Genomic DNA, 13,571 nt, shown 5'->3' on the forward strand with positions numbered 1-13,571 from the left:
GTATATGTGCTTTCTTGAGCAGGGGGACCTTGCGGGCGCTGCAGGATTTCAGTCCCTCACGGCGTAGTGTGTTACCAATTGTTTTCTTGGTGACTATGGTCCCAGCTGCCTTGAGATCATTGACAAGATCCTCCCGTGTAGTTCTGGGCTGATTCCTCACCGTTCTCATGATCATTGCAACTCCACGAGATGAGAACTTGCATGGAGCCCCAGGCCGAGGGAGATTGACAGTTATTTTCTGGTGACACTGTCAGTGATTTATTTAGAATTACATTTACATTTACATTTTTGTCATTTCAAGGCACACTTAACCGGCAGCATTTTGCAGCGATACACCATCCCATCTGGTTTGTGCTTAGTGGGAATATAATTTATTTTTCAACAGGACAATGACCCAAAACACACCTCCAGGCTGTGTAAGGGCTATTTGACCAAGAAGGACAGTGATGCAGTGTTGCATCAGATGACCTGGCCTCCACAATTCCCGACCTTAACCCAATTGAGATGGTTTGGGATGAGTTGGACCGCAGAGTGAAGGAAAAGCAGCCAACAAGTGCTCAGCATATGTGGGAACTCCTTCAAGACTGATGGAAAAGCATTCCTCATGAAGCTGGTTGAGAGAATGCCAAGAGTGTGTAAAGCTGTCAAGGCAAAGGGTGGCTACTTTGAAGAATGTCAAATATAAAATATATTTTGATTTGTTTAGCACTTTTTTGGTTACTACATGATTCCATATGTGTTATTTCATAGTTTTGACGTCTTCACTATTATTCTACAATGTAGAAAATAGTAAAAATAAAGAAATGAGTAGGTGTGTCCAAACTTTTGACTGGTACTGTATGTCACAAGTAAAAGCCTTGGGTAGTGAGCTGATACAATTCCAAGTCTGGAAGGTTAAAACCACCCTCAGACTTAGGAAGATGTAAAACTTTCTTTTTTATTTTATGAATTGTATTTGCTCATATAAAGTGTGTTATGACCGAGTATACTTTTTAAAAGAATATCTTCGGTGGGTTAATTGGTATTACTGAAAATAAATGCATTAACTTTGACAGCCATTCCACTCTAAAGAGGTAAGTTCATTATTCAAGTGAAGCAAAAGTCAGAGACCTCATCTACAGGTTTTGCCTTGCCATGGAAAATCCATCTTATCTACACTTAGAAAAGATAGTTCCAAAGTTTTTTTTTTCCCAGAAGGATAGGATTCTACCTATAAAAATTTTTTATCCGAAGAACCGTTTTTTGAAGAAAGGGTTCTTACATTATTATTTGGAAGGCAAGAAGGACTCCTTGGAAGGCAAGAAAGGACATAGAACCCTTCTGAATTTGAATGACTTTTTATTTCTTTAACATTTTTTACTTTAACATCAGGAGTTCCAGTAATCTGATACATTTTAAAATATAGATAATGCTTGAAACTGTACCTACAGTATACGGGGAATATTTGTGCATATGATCTGTGCCTTTACTACCATAGCCCATAGAAACACATTGAATAACACATTCATCAATGACAAAACAGACAGTCAAAAAATAAATCATAAGGAATACGGTTTTGAACTGTCTGTTCTATTTCTAGAAGATAAAACACTCAAAACCACTCCCATCATTATGATATTTCTCAGCATGTGTCACACTCTGATCTGTTTCACCTGTCTTTGTGATTGTCTCCACCCCCTCCAGGTGTCGCCCATCTTCCCCATTATCCCCAGTGTATTTATACCTGTGTTCTCTGTTTGGCTGTTGCCAGTTTGTTTTGTTTGTCAAGCCTACCAGCGGTTTTCCCCTTGCGCCTGGCTTTTCTAAAGTTCCTGTTTTCTAGTTTTCCTGGTTTTGACCATTCTGCCTGCCCTGAGCCTGCCTTCCGTCCTGTACCTTTTCCCACCGCACTGGATTATTGACCTCTGCCTGCCCTTGACCTGTCATTTTGCCTGCCCCCTGTTCTAGTAATAAACTTTTGTTACTTCGATACTGTCTGCATCTGGGTCTTCCCTAAAACGTGATAGCATGCTCTATTTGAGTTTTTTTTGTAATTGTTTAAATATCTGTCCAGTGATTAGTATATTAATCTTATACTACATAAAGATAAATAACATATTTTTCATGTATCTGGTGTATGTGAGAGTACATGTGACAGTACATGGAAGCAGCCTTCTATGGAAGCAGTCAACATAGAGGGTTCTAGGTGGAACCCTCTTCAAGGAGTTCTACCAAGCACCAAAAAAGATTCCCCTATGTGGACAACCCAAAGAACCCTATATCGTTCTATTTAGCACCTTTTTTTTCTAAGTGTATCCTGTTACTCCGGCTGTAACCAGGACAGCACAGGCATCAATAGTTTCCCTAATGGTGGAACAGACGTTGGAATATACAGAATACACCACTGTATCCTGCCTTCCTTAACAGCATAATCACTGGGCTGTGAAGGCTTTTCAGTGGAACTGCTGAAAATGAAAAACAGCTTTTGTGATGTGTGAAACCTAATACCTCAGGTGCAGGTACCGATCATCAGGGTGAGCTAAAACCTGTTAAAACCGGATTTGCCCAAACCTCCAATACAGTAAATGTGTAGCTACTAATAATGTATACTGCAATTGGCCAGATAGATAACATGATATGGTTTATTTAAAGTTTGTTGGTCATGTACCATGAGCATTTGGATATGTTTCAAATGATGGGCTGCATGTTTTTTGGTTGTTTTTTCATGTATAGTTCCATATTTATAATTAGTGACATGTTCATGTTTTCTATTCTGTTTGTTTGTTTTCTGGTCATAATTCCTCCAGTGGTGAGTGTGACATTTGATGGTCCTCCTGTCATTGGGGAGAATTAGGTTTTCTTGACAACCTGTGTGGCTGCTGGTGCGAAGCCACAGGCAGAAGTGAAGTGTAAGTCAGGTGCATTCGGCAGTTTGTTGAGGACGGTGACTAACTCCACCAAGCATGCCAACGGAACCCACACAGTACTCAGCCACCTGCTTGGGGTGCCAACCAGAGAAGCCAATCAGCAGCAGGTCCAGTGTGTGGTCAAGCACGTCAGGGGGCCCAAAAAATATAAATACAAATGTATTTTTTTGTATTATAATTGTTTTATCCAACCACAGGAGCCCGCTCTCAATGTTCAAAATACACCAAAGAGCATCATTTAGCCACAGAGGATAAATAGTTTCTAAAAAATTAATGTTGATTACATTTTATCACAAGCACATACATGTAACTGCCAAATTTAAGTAAACGCCTATATAGAATGTCTTAAAGGGTGTTAGGTCACCACGAGCTGCCAGAACAGCTTCAATGTGCCTTGGCATAGATTCTACAAGTGGACCTAAACCATGCCAGGAAATGTCACGCTACACCATAACATATACTTTGTATCCCTCATTTACTCAAGTGTTTCCTTTATTTTGGTAGTTACCAGTATGCCTACAGTTGGGATGGCCACAGTTTGGGCAGCATGTGCACCAAATATACAGCTTGTTGCATCGTGGTCATAGACATATAACCCATTGAAGGGTTTTGGAACCTCTTACCCTGGCAATTTGACTGTTAAACTCATGCGCACACTAGCAATGGCTGCCAGTCCTGACTTGATTGGGAACCCCAGGCCTATGATTTCTTAATCCGGCCCTGATTGTGTGTTGTCGTGGGAACTGTTGCAGTGGTCAGCATCACTGTGGTGACCTTGTTCAGAGACTGCAAAGTTAATGGTTTACTCTTTACACACACAACCTCGATTACTCATTGAGTCTACAACTTCATTCACATTACCTAAACTCAGCAGGAGATCGTTTTTTGTGTTGTCTTAGTGCTTCAGAAATATAAAAACACACAAATTAGATTAGCCTACTGTACTTCTTGAGAATGAATACTCAAGACAGTCCTGAAATAACATTCTCTCTCCCTGTTGGTTTTCCCTGCTCTTTGCATACTGGTAACTAACCTCCTACAACCATCCGGAAACATTCTGTGTCGGTGCGCAGTGGTAATCATTCTGGTAATTGCGAGGCTAAGAGATGGCAGTTAAAATGGTAGGTCGATATAATTTTACTGAAGTTACAAATTGCATGAGCTTTTACATGTACTTACTTACTTAGTCATCTTCGTCCCAGTGGGATATAAGACTGCAACAATCTTCTGCCACTGAAGTCTGTAGTTGTTGTGCTATCAGCCTGGGTGATTTTGCGCTCAGCAGTTTATCTATGGCCAGCCTTCTCTCATCTATTTTCTTCCATGTATCATGTGTTAACCACTTCTTACCCTTCTTCTTTCTAAAGACAATAACTTTCTTTGGTGTTTCTGTTTGTGCATTCTTGATGTTACTCCACGTGGTTTCAACTGTGCCCTGGTCTTCTTCTTCTGCATTGGCTAATGGACTGAAGCGATTTCCTAGCTTGATGCTAAAAGTTTTCTTTATATCAAGAGATGTGAGCTTGTTGATGTCAAAGACTTTCTGCCCTTGCTTTATGGTGTGTGTGGCTTGCAGCTTCAGCCTCACCTGGGATATTAGAAGGTAGTGGTCACTGTTGTCCCACGGTGGACCTTGACATACTGCAGAGACCCTTGCCATTTATTTTTGATAATGATGAGGTTGATTTGGTTGATGGTGTGACCATCTGGGGATCGCCATATTATCTTATGGATGTCTTTGTTAGGGAAGAGTGTGCCACCAAACACACAGCTTTATTGAGAGAGAAGTCGACAAGCCTTTCACCATTGTTATTGATGGTACCACAGCCGTGTTGCCACATAGCCTGTTCACAGTCTGTGTTATCGGCTCCAACGTTGGCATTCAAATCTCCCGTTATCATGATCACATCGTGTTGTGGGACCTTGGATACTGCTTGTTGTAGCTGCTCCTACCAGTCATCCTTGTCCACCTCCTCTTGCCTCGTTGGTGGGGGCATAGCATTGCAGGATGGTGAACTTGCAGTACATGGAGTCAAATCTTGCTCAATGATGGGTTCCCATTCCAAGAGTGATTTGGCAGTTGTTCTACTGATAATGAGGGCTACATCACTAGAGTGGGAATCATCCTTTCCTGAATAGAGTATTGTTGAGCCATCGCTTGTCACCTTGCGTCCAGAACCAGTCCACTTGCTTTTGCTTACACACAGGATGTCCACGTTGTACCTGTCCATCTCTCTGATAACTTGAGCTGCGTCTGATGTTTTAAACATGGTGGGGACGTTCCACGCTCCAAGACGGACTGACCCTTTTTTTGCCTAGTGTCACGCCCTGGCTCTGGGGACTCTTAAATGTTGAGCCAGGGTGTGTAGTTTCTATGTTATGTTTTCTATGTTTAGTTTCTAGATCGTTTAGATCTATGTTGGCCAGGGTGGTTCCCAATCAGAGGCAGCTGTAGCTCGTTGTCTCTGATTGGGGACCATACTTAGGTAGCCTGTTTGCACTAGTGGGTTGTGGGATCTTGTTCTGTATAGGTTTGTTGTGTGTAACCTTAAGACTTCACATATCGTTTGTTTGTTGTTTTGTCGTGTTTGCACAGTTATAATAAACATGTATGCTTATCACGCTGCGCCTTGGTCCTTCTCGTTCGTAAACGATCGTGACACCTAGAAAACTCATTGACCTCATTATATCCCGGGTAGGCCTTTCATCTGAAGCCGTTATAGTGCCTATGGATTGGCTGAAGTTTCCTTTTGGGTCCCTTATTGTTGTAGTTTCAAAGTTGTTGCAGTTTCTTTAACAATGGTTTTTTACGGGCTGGAGTTGTTAGCCCCACACCCAACCCCCAACCTGGAGGGCCAGGTGCTGTGTTTAGTCTGGCCTCTCACCTTGAACCTGCCTGGGGCCAAAACCCCACCTGTATAACTTTCAGGATCACTGAAACACGCAAGCTTCCCCACAAATGCCAAGGAAACAGCACTCAGGGAAGAGCGTTTACATGCAATTACCTTTTACTGTGTAATGGTTTGGCACAGACGTCTGCAGGTCTTTGTTGGTCAGGAGTGGCATTTCATTAGCCTGGGGCCAACTAAAACCAATGTTGACCTGAAGGAATTCCACAGTCTGCTCTTTATGTTCCATCTCTCTATAATGTAATTTACTTTTGTCGTTTTCTTAGATGCAGCAGGAATGCAAAGAGGAGGTGTTTTATAAAAACTGTCTAGCAACGGATGCTGCACAACACTGTCAACATGGACCCACAACACTAGAGAGAAAAGGAGGCAGAGTAAACAGGGAGGAGGACAGAGGGCGACTGAGGGGTGGAGGTGTGGGTGAGAGAATGCACAGCACTTCTATTTCAGGCATTGACCACCTGATAACAACAGTGCTGAGTTGATGGAAATATATGGACGTCATTTGTACCAGAGCATGAGCAACAGATACACCTCTGTACTATATAGGCAGAAGGTGGTGCTCAGGGTTAAGGGGCTGGTGAGCCTGCTGTGGGCTAGGATTTGCAGAGAAGATGAAAAGCTAAGGCTTGTTTACAGAAAAACAACAAGCCCATGGGATTTTATTTATGTATCAAATGCAATATATCTCAGTTGTTTCTAGATAGCAGTGTCCCTGCCTTATTTTTTATTCAGAAGAACATTCAAATAATGTATCCACCCAGTTGATGTGTGTCCAGGCCCTGAAATAGACATAAAGCAATAAGAAGACCTTGTAGTTGGGTGTAAGGAACTAGATCTACATAATAACATGTATATTATGAATAACAACATGAGTAAAGGACAACTACAGTAATGTGTACATATATAGAGAAACACGCACACTGCAGAATGACATCTCAAGGCCGCTGGTCACACCATGATGGGAGAAAGACGACGTGGTATAGAGAGGGCTGGGAAAGAGTTGGTGCATGTGTTAAACTCTTAAATAAACATTGGTTTTCAATACACGTGCAAATAGAAAATCGTTACATTTCCTGCACTTGGTAAATAGATCACCATTAAATAAAAACATAAACTGTTATCATTATTTACAGTATTCACAGCAGTACAACTGCTCTTGCCTTCTCTCTCCTTTGTGTTCTAAGAAAGTAGTGAGCAGAGGGACACAGCTGAACGCTTCACAGCCATAAAGCCATGTGAATGAGTTAGAGGCATTCACATGCTCTACTGATCTCTGCCGTTTCCATAGGGATGACGTCACGGGACTTTCCATCACAGCCACTAGTCCATATTAGATTACATGGGTTCAGTTCTCAGAGTAACAGCATAATAATCAAGTTAGGAACCTGGCCAGAGGCTTAGCTACTAGAATTCAGTTAGGAATCTGGTGTAGAGGGCAGAGGCTTGTAAACAGTGACTTATTTGAGAGAAAAAAGACAGCTTCAACGTCTGTTATCTGCACTCTTTTTAGTTTGTAGGGGGAAGTTTGGTGTTTGGTTTTATTTAGCTCACTCATCTCTCATTTCCCTTTTCTGGCCTCAATAGGACTTCCTTGTTAAACAAAAGTCAGTATGTGTGAATAAAACCAACACAAAGAAATGTACAAACTAGTACTGTAGACACACACCAACCACTACCACTCCTCAACCCACACACGTCTCTTCTTGTTGATAAAAAGGCAGGTGTTAATACTAGGTTCATTTTTATGAATGTTTTAACATAAAGCCATGTGAATGAGGCTCCCTTTTCTGGCCTCAATGGGACTTCCTAGTTAAATAAAGGTTAAATACAAATATTATAAATCTAGCAATTCTTTACATACTGCACACAACACTTAAATATAATAATTATATATAATAATAATAATAATAATAATAATAACAATAATGACAATGATAATGATAATACAATAATACTATAATAATAGGTCACTATAACAGACTCCGGCATGATATTTAACAGTTTACAGTATGATCAAAAGCACTGAAACTAAAGTGTTGTTAAAAAATATATTCTCAGGAAGGAAACAACTGCTAATCGTCTAACAGACGTTCTCTGATGCAAGTTTGGGGATTGCAACAAAACTGGGGTTTTCCCTAACTTCCCTCCCCCCCCTAGAGTGGTCTAACAGCTACTGTTCACTACAGCGCCTGGTCACCACAGATATTTAATTATTTTTCATTTCACTGATGAACGAAATGCATGCCCCACTCAGTATAGTATAGGTTTAATAAGCATCCAACCAATCAGTATGTGTGAATAACACCAACACAAAGAAATGTACGAACTAGTACTGTACACACACACCAACCACTACCACCCCTAAACCCACACACCTGTCTCTTCTTGTTGATAAAAAGGCAGGTGTGCATACTAGGTTAATCTTTAGGAATGTTTTAACTTGATAAGATTTCATGTATTTTGGAAGATGGGGTTGGGAGGAAATTGAGGCTAACACAGTTGATGGTTCTGGAGGGAATGAATCTGTCTTGAATCTCCATGTGGTCTATAAGAGCCACTCCCATATCATCTATCAAGCAGACAGAGCACAGCCACAAAGAACCCACAGGAAACAGCTTGTCCCTGTGTGTTTCTAGTTCCAAGGCTGAAATCAAAACAGATCTAATTTTATTTGTCACATGCGCCAAATACAACCGGTTTAGACCTTACAGTGAAATCCTTACTTATAAGCCCTTAACCAACAATGCAGTTTTAAGAAAAATAAGTGAAGTAAAAAATAAAATAACAAACAATTAAAGAGCAGCAGTAAAATAACAGTAGCGATGCTATATACAAGGGGTACCAGTACAGGGGGTACTAACCTGCGCGGGGGCACAGGTTAGTCAATACAAGGACTTAACAGTTCACTAACCAAAGCAAGGCCTTGAGTAAACGTTGAACATGGCATGACATAACAGTCTCTTTCTAACCTGCATTCTAACTATTAATTTAGTGAAAATATTAACATTGTAACTAGACCTGCATTGTAACTACTAATGTAGTGAAAATACCTGCATTGTAACTACTAATGTAGTGAAAATACCTGCATTCTAACTACTAATGTAGTGAAAATACCTGCATTCTAACTACCTACAGTAACTACTGGTGGACAAAAAATGCAATGCTACACTAATGCTAGGCTAAAACAACAAATATCGTAGGGTCAATCAGGGATAGGGTTAATGCGTGGATAGGGCTGTGGCAGTCATCAGCCGGTGATTGTCAAGCAAATAACTGCCGGTCTCACGGTTATTGACAGTAATTGACCGTGAATTAACATAAACACATTTAGCATCTCCTGGCTTATACACATAGCCTACAAGACACTGATGCAGACCTTTGGAACATCTACATTTTAAAAAGTCAAATAAATCCATGTAATATAGCCTACACCTTCACAATAAATACATTATTTATTTTAGACGGGTCTAAAGAATCCTGATATGTAGAAAATGTAGTCTATTACAGAAGAAGAGAATAGCATACTCTGAGTTGTCCTTATGTTAGGTCCTGATCTGGCTATGCCATATGGCTGTGGACTACACTAGTTCATTTAGCAGACAAGATTTGATTAGAATTTCATGGCAATATTTTATAGTATTTTATAGTATGAAGAATAACATTGAACAAACCTGAATAAAATAGAAAGGATATTTTCTCCAAACAATTTGAGGGAGTGTGCACATGTTGCTATTCTGTGTTGAGCAGTTAACAAAGAAACAGGTCCTCCTATATGCTTAATTTAGAGTTATCTATGTTCATTGTGATACAAACGTTGGGCTATATGTTATGATTTTTAATTCATTCTAAGACTGCATGATGCGACTCTAATGAAGATTTTTTTTTAAGTCGCATGAAAGGCATGAGCTCTGCTTAGTTTTTTGTGCAGGCTGTACACACTTCAACAGTCTCTCATTGACATTTTGACAAGCACTTGATAATGCTTCAAATTTCCCAGCGGCATCCCCTTTGTGTGGCCGTAATGCCCCCTAAAAAAATCCATACCTTTTGCAGCCAGTGGCCTTTGTGCCCTTAGGCTGAATATAATAATTGTAATTCCCTTCTCCCTGCATGCTGCATGCTCCGAAGCGCCTCTCACTCACATGGCTCTCTCAAATAGCTCAATTCTTATTAGCCAATGCCCGTCACATAATCGGGTCTTTCTCACAGGCTACAAGTGAAGACAGACACATCGGGGATGCAACTGTGCGCATCCTTATCCAATTCCGAGGCGCATATTGAAGATATTGGAAGAACTGTCCACATGTACTTTTCGTCAGCCAACAAGATGAGTAGGCCTAATGAACAGTAAAAGCACTAGCCTATGTCAATCTACAGTCATGGTCAAAAGTTTTGAGAATGACACAAATACTAATTTTCACAAAGTCTGCTGCCTCAGTTTTGATGATATGTCACGATCGTCTAGAACAGATGAAGAGGACCAAGGCGCAGCGTTGCAGGCAAACATACTCATTTATTGAGCGAAACACGAACAAAACAACAAAAGACGGAAACGTGACAGTACACGGTATAACACAACCAACTTGAACAAACAAGAACCCACAAAACACAAAGGAAAACCGACAGTTTAAATATGGCTCCCAATCAGAGACAACCAGCAAACAGCTGACCCTCGTTGCCTCTGATTGGGAGTCACTCAGGCCAACCTAGACATAGAACAACTAGACACTCAAAACACAACACATAAACACACGGAATCTACACACCCTGACTCAACATATAAAGTCCCCAGAGCCAGAGTGTGACAGTACCCCCCGCCCAAAGGCGCGGACTGCGACCGCGCCTCAACAAAAACCCCAAACAGGGGAGGGCTGGGTGGGCATTCCTCCTCGGAGGCGGCTCCGGCTCCGGGCTTGACCACCACCCCTCCATAATCCTCCCGTAGCGCCCCTGGTCCGGTCTGACCCCGCTGACTGGATCAGGACTGGACATCGACGGAGCGGATTGCTTAAGCTCCGTTGTGGAGCAGCTGACCAGTACCTGATCAGGCACCGGACTGACGACGCGCACCCCTGGCTTGGCGCGTGAGGCAGGAACGGACTGGACCTGGCTGATGATGCGCACCCCAGGCTTGATGCGTGGAGCCGGAACGGGCCTCACCGGACTGACGACGCACACCACTGGCCTGGTGTGGAGCGCAGGAGCGGGCCGGACAGGGCTGACGAAACGCACCACAGACTTGGTGCGGGGAGCAGGAATGGGCCGGACTGGGCTGGCGACGCCCACCACAGACTTGGTGCGGAGAGCAGGAACAGGCCGGACAGGGCTGACGAAACGCACCACAGACTTTGTGCGGGGAGCAGGAACAGGCCGGACAGGGCTGACGAAGCGCACCATAGGCTCGGTGCGGGGAGCAGGAACAGGCCGGGCCGGGCTGACGACACGCACCACAGGCTCGATGCGAGGAACAGGAACAGGCCGGACCGTACTGGGGACACACACCACTGGCTCTACGCAGGGATCAGGAACGGGCCGGACCGGACTGGTAACACACCCCAGTACCTCTCGCCGTGCCTCCACATTTTCCCTCTCCTCTGTGACCAGTGGCCCCCTTAACCTGGCGGCCTCCTCTGCACACCCGCTGGACCGCTCCATCGCAGCCTCTTGCTGCCCCGTCGTCCACGTCGTGAGCCCCCCCCTAAAAATGTTCTGGGGTTCTCTCCTCCCCGTGGGCCAGGCCTCTATATTTCTCGCCCAACTCTCACTCCTCTGCTTCCAACTCCCGCTATTCAGCTCCTCAATGGGCTTGACCCAGTCGAGGCTCTTCCTCCATTGTTCCCACGTCCACTCTCTCTGCTCCTCCCTCGGCTTGACCCAGTCGAGGCTGCCACGGAGATCTGCTAGGGATCTCCCTGGCGATGGCTCCTCGACTCGCTGCTTGGTCCAGTTTTGGTGGGTTCTTCTGTCAAAATCGTCTAGAACAGATGAAGAGGACCAAGGCGCAGCGTTGCAGGCAAACATACTCATTTATTGAGCGAAACGCGAACAAAACAACAAAAGACGGAAACGTGACAGTACACGGTATAACACAACCAACTTGAAACAAGAACCCACAAAACACAAAGGAAAACCGACAGTTTAAATATGGCTCCCAATCAGAGACAACCAGCAAACAGCTGACCCTCGTTGCCTCTGATTGGGAGTCACTCAGGCCAACCTAGACATAGAACAACTAGACACTCAAAACACAACACATAAACACACGGAATCTACACACCCTGACTCAACATATAAAGTCCCCAGAGCCAGAGTGTGACATGATATCCTCCTGAATATCATGAAGAGTGATCAGATGAATTGCAATTAATTGCAAAGTCCCTCTTCGCCATGAAAATTAACTTCATCCCCCCAAAATATTTCCACTGCATTTCAGCCCTGCCACAAAAGGACCAGCTGCCATAATGTCAGTGATTCTCTCGTTAACACAGGTGAGAGTGTTGACGAAGACAAAGCTGGAGATCACTTTGTCATGCTGATTGAGTTAATGGAAGCTTCAAAAGGAGGGTGGTGCTTGAAATCATTGTTCTTCCTCTGTTAATCATGGTTACCTGCAAGGAAACACATGCCGTCATCATGGCTTTGCACAAAAAGGGCTTCACAGGCAAGGATGTTGCTGCTAGTAAGATTGCACCCAAATCAACCATTTATTAGAACATCAAGAACTTCAAGGAGAGAGGTTCAATTGTTGTGAAGAAGGCATCAGGGCGCCCAAGAAAGCCCAGCAAGTGCCAGGACAGTCTCCTAAAGTTGATTCTGCTGTGGGATCGGGGCACCACCAGTGCAGAGCTTGCTCAGGAATGGCAGCAGGCATATGTGAATGCATCTGCACGCACAGTGAGGCAAAGACTTTTGGAGGATGGCCTGGTGTCAAGAAGGGCAGCAAAGAAGCCACTTCTCTCCAGGAAAAACATCAGGGACAGACTGATATTCTGCAAAAGGTAGAGGGATTGGACTGCTGAGGACTGTGGTAAAGTAATTTTCTCTGATGAATCCCCTTTCCGATTGTTTGGGGCATCCGGAAACATCTTGTCCAGAGAAGACAAGGTGAGCGCTACCATCAGTCCTGTGTCATGCCAACAGTAAAGCGTCCTGAGACCATTCATGTGTGGGGTTGCTTCTCAGCCAAGGGAATGGGCTCACTCACAATTTTGCCTAAGAACACAGCCATGAATAAAGAATGGTAACTTCGAGAGCAACTTCTCCCAACCATCCAAGAACAGTTTGGTGACGAACAATTCATTTTCCAGCATGATGGAGCACCTTGCCATAAGGCAAAAGTGATAACTAAGTGGCTCGGGGAACAAAACATCGACATTTTGGGTCCTTGGCCAGGAAACCCCCAAGACCTTAATCCCATTGAGAACTTGTGGTCGATCCTCAAGGGGCGGGTGGAGAAACAAAAACACACAAATTCTGACAAACTCCAATCATTGATTATGCAAAAATGGGCCTCCATCAGTCAGGATGTGGCCCAGAAGTTAATTGACAGCATGCCAGGGCGGATTGCAGAGGTCTTGAAAAAGAAGGGTCAACACTGCAAATATCGACTCTTTGCATAAACTTAATGTAATTGTCAATAAAAGCCTTTGACACTTGCTTGTAATTATACTTCAGTATACCATAGTAACATCTGACAAAAATATCTCATAACACTGAAGCAGCGAACTTTGTGAAGACCAATACTTGTGTCATT

The 13,571-nt window shown here is 43.3% G+C and overlaps 1 long non-coding RNA gene across 1 annotated transcript in view; it reads left to right on the forward strand.

Annotated features, from left to right (window-relative positions):
• The first annotated feature begins 6,199 nt into the window (after window positions 1-6,199).
• Window positions 6,200-13,571, forward strand: part of LOC121537079 — a 28,336-nt gene continuing 20,964 nt past the window's right edge. The window contains exon 1 of the long non-coding RNA XR_006657264.1: window positions 6,200-6,235. This is a non-coding gene — a long non-coding RNA (uncharacterized LOC121537079). The remainder of the gene's footprint in view (window positions 6,236-13,571) is intronic.

Source organism: Coregonus clupeaformis, chromosome 23 (assembly GCF_020615455.1).
Source record: "Coregonus clupeaformis isolate EN_2021a chromosome 23, ASM2061545v1, whole genome shotgun sequence".
In the NCBI taxonomy this organism is placed as follows: Eukaryota; Metazoa; Chordata; class Actinopteri; order Salmoniformes; family Salmonidae; genus Coregonus; species Coregonus clupeaformis.